The sequence below is a fragment of the Drosophila albomicans genome, unplaced genomic scaffold, assembly GCF_009650485.2.
Source record: "Drosophila albomicans strain 15112-1751.03 unplaced genomic scaffold, ASM965048v2 utg000145l_pilon, whole genome shotgun sequence".
Lineage (NCBI taxonomy): Eukaryota > Metazoa > Arthropoda > Insecta > Diptera > Drosophilidae > Drosophila > Drosophila albomicans.
Window position 1 is genome coordinate 1 of NW_026263677.1, and position 6,044 is coordinate 6,044.

General features: G+C 39.1%; 1 long non-coding RNA gene across 1 annotated transcript; it reads left to right on the forward strand.

The window, feature by feature from the left end:
- Positions 1–2,401: 2,401 nt before the first annotated feature.
- LOC117577316 (uncharacterized) lies at positions 2,402–3,057 on the forward strand. The gene is made up of 2 exons (XR_007955667.1): positions 2,402–2,867; positions 2,927–3,057. It is a non-coding gene; the product is annotated as an uncharacterized LOC117577316 (long non-coding RNA).
- Positions 3,058–6,044: the final 2,987 nt, after the last annotated feature.

The following is a 6,044-nucleotide window of genomic DNA, read 5'->3' on the forward strand; positions in this document are numbered from 1 at the left end:
CTGTGAAAGCATCGAAACTGCTTCGCGATAATGAATAAACAGACTTCGGTAGAACAGACTCCGACATCAGAAGTGGGATTTCGCCTGACCAAAGTACTTCAAGGATGTCTTCGCGTTAATGAGAGCAACAAAAATCGGATTTTTTTTGGCTCTGATTAAGATTCCGGCGAGCGAGTTGTAATAGAATAGTGAGATCTGTTTTGCGAAATGTAATCCAGACATTGCTGGTGTGGATGCCACGCCATGGTCTGTTAAGGTCAAAATAACTTTGCGAGAAAATTATTAAGTGACAGTGCTCTTATAATAGTGTTGAGTAAAGCTTTGGAAGGCTTAGCGTCCAGTGGTTACAAAATGCGTTACCCTGTTATAAAACCTGGCAACAGTTCCGGCAATTGTTTGAGCAGCGGTACGAGATATCTGAGACGCCAGCCGCCGTCTTTGTGAATATTTTTAAAAGTCGTCCAAGTTTAGTCGTGAAAGTTAGCCCTGTTGTTGTGAGTTGTTGTGTGACAATACTGTGCACAAAACTGCGAAATTTAAATTTCGATCAAATTGCCATTGCCTTGGTTCTTGGACAGGCTAATTTCGATCGGCGTCTGCTGCATGGTACATACAACGCATGTAACCAATCGACGTGAAATTGCAAGCGGAGTTGCAAGTGTTCTCAGCGATAAGAGAACGTCGTTTTATAAAAAGAAACGAGGAACCAGAGGCCAAGCGTGCTAGAACCATGGAAATCAAATGCTACCAATGTGGAAAATCTGGCCATAAGAACAAGACTGCAAATCTGGAAAGAGTACTCAGGCTCCGGCAACTGCGAGGGAGTGGCGCTCAGGGCAGCCTCGACTTGGAAGGGCTAATGTGATATGCTACAAATGTCAGGAGCCAGGACACATTACCACAAATTGCCCGAATAAAAAGCAGAGTACCGGATCGGGAATGAAATCGGAAAAAAGAGTGGACCTTTGCGCTGTAGGGGAGCCTCAATCGAATATGCTGGTCAATGGTGAGAAATTTCCAATTACATTTGACTCGGGAGCCGAGTGCTCATTAGTTAAAGAAAGCATATCTAATAAGATAGTTGGTAAGAGGATTCATAATGTTATCTCGTTAAAGGGAATAGGTAATGCCAATATTTGTAGTACTGTACAAATTGAATCAAACATCATGATTGACGGTAACTCGTTGGTTGTTTTGTTCCATGTAGTGCCTGATGAATGCATGAAGAATAATATTGTAATTGGCAGAGAGATATTGGCTCAAGGGTTCTTAGTGGAAGTTGCGTACGATAATTTTAAGATTGTCCAAAGTAAAGTTGTGAACATTTGCGAAACCTATCAACCCACTAATTTCGATGCCATTGAAACTGAAATGCTTGGAAAAGAAAAAGAAATTTTACTATCATTATTGAAACAATACTCAAAATCTTTTATTGAAGGCACTCCGCAAACGCGGGTGGATACTGGGAAATGCAAATTCGTTTGATTGAACCAACTAAGGCCGTGCAAAGGCGACCATACAGATTTAGTCCAAGCGAAAGGGAGTTAGTACGTGCTAAAGTTAAAGAATTAATCGAGTATAAAGTTATCAGACCTAGTAGTTCACCATTTGCTAGTCCTGCATTATTAGTGAATAAGAAAAATGGTTCAGCAAGACTTTGTGTTGATTATAGAGATTTTAAATAAAAATACTGTAGCTGATAAGTTCCCATTACCGTTGATATCAGAACAAATAGCTAGACTTAGGGGAGCTAAATATTTTACTCCTCTTGATATGGCTAGCGGGTATTACCAGATTGCAATGCACCCTGAATCGATTGAGTGTACTGCTTTTGTTACTCCTGATGGGCAGTACGAATTTCTTTCAATGCCTTTCGGATTAAAGAACGCACCCTCAGTTTTTCAAAGAGCTGTATTGAAAGCACTTGTAAGCCTTGCTCATACGTAATTGTAATTGTAATTGTTTATATGGACGATATATTAATTGTTTCAGAAACTAAGGAAGAAGCGTATGAGCGGTTGCAACAGGTATTAAGCGTTCTGGTGAAGGCAGGGTTCTCTTTTAACATTTCGAAGTGCTTTTCTTAAGATCTACAATTCGCTACCTTGGCTTTGAGATAACAGCGGGGGAGATACGCCCAAACTTAAGCAAGATAGAATCTCTTGTGGCGTTGCCTCCACCAAAGTCAGTTGCTTCTTTAAGACAGTTCATTGGATTAGCGTCATATTTTCGTCAATTTATTCCCGGGGTTTTCTCAACAGCCTTTATATTTTCTCACGTCCGAAAAAATAGTTTTGAATGGCAAACACAGCATGAGGAAATTCGCAGTAAAATAATCGGCGTATTAACAAACAAGCCTGTTTTGATTATTTTTGACCCTCAGTTTCCGATAAGAGCTGCATACCGACGCCAGCTCGATTGGGTATGGTGCTATTCTTTTACACCGAATAAACTCTAAGCCTCATGTGGTTGAATATTATAGTAGAGCAACTAGCTCCTGTGAGTCCAGGTACACATCCTACGAGTTGGAAACCCTGGCTGTCGTAAATGCAGTAAAACATTTTCGTCACTATTTGCATGGGAGAAAATTCGTGATTTTTACTGATTGTAATTCAATCAAATCTTCGCGTAATAAAGTCGAGTTGTCACCTAGGGTTTATCGTTGGTGGGAGTTTCTACAAACATTTGAATTCGAAATTGAATATAGAGATGGTAAACGCATGGCACATGTAGACTTTTTATCTAGGAATCCGGTGTGTCAAAAGTCAGTATCAAGAAAAACAGAAGAGAAACGAATTGACTTAACAGAAATATCAGAAAACTGGATTTTGGTGGAACAACAAAAGGATCCAGAAATATTAGAAATCGTAACTAAGTTGAAGAATGACGATTTACTATTGGCTTTAGTTACCACTTATGAAATTAGATCAAATGTTTTGTATAGAAAGATCCAGAGAAATTCAAAAACTCGTTGTTTACCTGTAGTTCCTCGTGCGTTCCGTTGGTCAGTTATAAATCAGATACATGAGTCTATCATGCATCTAGGCTGGCAGAAAACGCTGGACAAAGTATACGATCATTACTGGTTTTCTGGCATGACAAAATATGTTCGAAGATTTGTGGAGAACTGTATTACATGCAGAGTTTCTAAGGGTACGTTAGGAAAACCTCAAATGAAATCTTCAATTTCCATTTTTGGCGTGCCAACACGTCTAATTGCCGATCAGGGGCGTAGTTTCACGGGCACAAAGTTTGCGCAATTTTGTTCTAATCAAAAGATACAATTACATTTAATTGGTACAGGTGCAAGTAGACCCAACGGACAAGTTGAAAGGGTTATGAGTACACTAAAGAATTTGTTAACGGCTGTTGAGACGAGTTCCAGATCGTGGCAAGATGCACTGGGGGATATACAGTTAGCCCTTAACTGTACAGTTAATCGTAGCTCTAAGCGTAGCCCTTTAGAACTTTTGATTGGTAAAGTGGTGCGTCCACTCGGATTGATTCCTATTAGTGATACTGAAACTGAGATTGACAAAGTTAAATTAAGGGAGTTGGCCGCTAAGAACATGGAAGAGGCCGCTAGTTATGAGAAAACTAAATTTGATAAAAATAAGGCTAAGATAATTAGGTTCTGTGTGGGTGACTTTGTGTTGCTTAAAAATAGTGAGAGACAGCAAACAAAATTAGACCCAAAGTTCAGAGGACCCTTTTTGGTGGTTGAGGTATTGGACGGAGACCGATACATTTTTAAAATCAACACAGAACAATAGACGTTACAAATACCCACACGAAAGTTTGCGAAAGCTACCGGATGTGAAAATCCCAGAAGAGTTAGATATAAATGAGAATGGGAGAAATCTGTTGGAAAAGTCTGTTGAAACAGAAGAGAATGCGTGAAGTCATGTGATTGGCGATGGACGAGAGTTGCTTTAGCAATGTGGTTGTTGGATTTCGTGAAGCCAAGTTTTGGGCGATGGACGAGCAATGTGGTTGTTGGATTTCGTGAAGCCGATGGCGATGGACGAGCATTGTGCTTGTTGGATTTCGTGAAGCCGATGGCGATGGACGAGCATTGTGGTTGTTGGATTTCGTGAAGCCAAGTTTTGGGCGATGGACGAGCATAATAAGAGAAGTGAAGTCAGTGTTTTTGGCGATTGACAATTTAATTTGTTTGTATTTAAAAGTTGGCTAATAAAAGCCTGGTTATGTATGTACTTTGGATTAAGAACTGATGTTTTGTACTGATTAATGTATAATTTGAAAATGTTTAAATGGAATGGAAATTAAAGAAATGGTTTATAAGAGAATATAACCTGAGATATGTTAAAGTAAAGTTATGTTATGGAAGACTACATGGATTTAAGATTATTTGACTGGGTTAATCTGAGGAATTGAAATTGGAAAGTGAGATTGAAATTGAGATAGTTATTATAGACACGAGGACGTGTATATGTCAGAATGGCCGTGTCGGAGAATAAGTAATGCAGATTCGACACACTGACGTCACTGCGCAGCTGTGCGTGCGTCTCGGCACATTGCTGCGTAGTTGTAGGGTGCACTTTGGCATTTTGGCATTGCGTAGTTGCTTGTGCGTTTCGGCACATTGACACTGCGTAATTAAGAGTGTGTGCATGTTAGATTGCATCATTCTTCATTTGCGCTTTGTTGGTTGTCCGCATTTTGTCGCTTTGCCAAGTACAGTTTATTGCGGGGCGACAGCGTCGAGACGCTGTCGCCGAGTGTGGTTCGATGGCTCAGGCATAGACAGTAAGACGATCGAGAGGGCAGTGTGCTCTAGAATTCGCCTGTGAAAGCATCGAAACTCGCTTCGCGATAATGAATAAACAGACTTCGGTAGAACAGACTCCGACATACTCATCAGTGCTGCCACCAGATGTGTCGCAGTGGAAATAGGCTAAACTCGTTAACAAGAGGCGAAATCAGAACATATATTGGTAATCGAGCTTGGAAACAAGCCTAATGGTTATAGCGCGCTGTTAATTTGAACAAAAATATACACATTGTGTATGTTACTACGTATGTACATATACATATACTAACATATGTTAATAACATATGTATATGTACATATATATTTTCTATTATACATAATACATAATTCATTCAAGTGTAAGATGAGTCGCTAATAAATCGGCGAAGATATGTCGTTTTCGTAAAACGACAAATCTCCACCGAACAAAACACTACATATGTATCTCCGCGCGGAGTTATGTCGTTTTTTGTTTGGCGGAAATATGTCGCGCGGAGATACATATGTTGCTACCCCGAAGCAATATTAACGTAGAACTCTCATTTCAACGAGTGCAACGCAAGTTAATTGATGTTTGAAGTCTGCAAAACAAAAGCAAACATGCATATTGGAAAATGGAAGTGTTAATAAACTGAACTGAAAAGACCGCTTCTAATTGTGCACTTTATGCATTTTTTTAAAATTTAGTTTGAAAGAAATAACTTTCTCGGGGCTCCTTTTTAAGCTAGTCACCAGGCAGAACAAAGCGCATTATATATCGTCATTTCCAGGAAATAGTTGCTAAAAACAATGCACGGCAGCGTTTCTAGTTAGATTTGGTCTTTTTCTTGTTTGTTTAAGGTTAAAATGTTGTTTTATAATATTTTTGCTATCGGATACATTACTTCATTTCGCCGACTTACACATTTTTCAAGACAAAGTCAAATGTCTTGTGTTTTTATTAATAATTCGAAAACGACAACTATTGGAGGCTAGTCTTATTTTTCAAACATTTTTGCAATGTACATACGTAAAAACATTTTGCAGAATGTATATTTTTGACACAATTTTGTTCGTTTAAAGATGTTTGAATATCACACATGCGATCCTGTATATGCCCATATGTGAGTTTATTACTAACAAATTACTTCAACAACCAAAGGCAAAAATGAGGGGTCAGCATCTCATCTACATCCACTACATGCCGACTTTGACGCAGTTACAAATATCAAGCCATTGAAATACCAAACACAAAACTGCTGGAAAGGCGTTTCATGGTCTTCCTCAACAT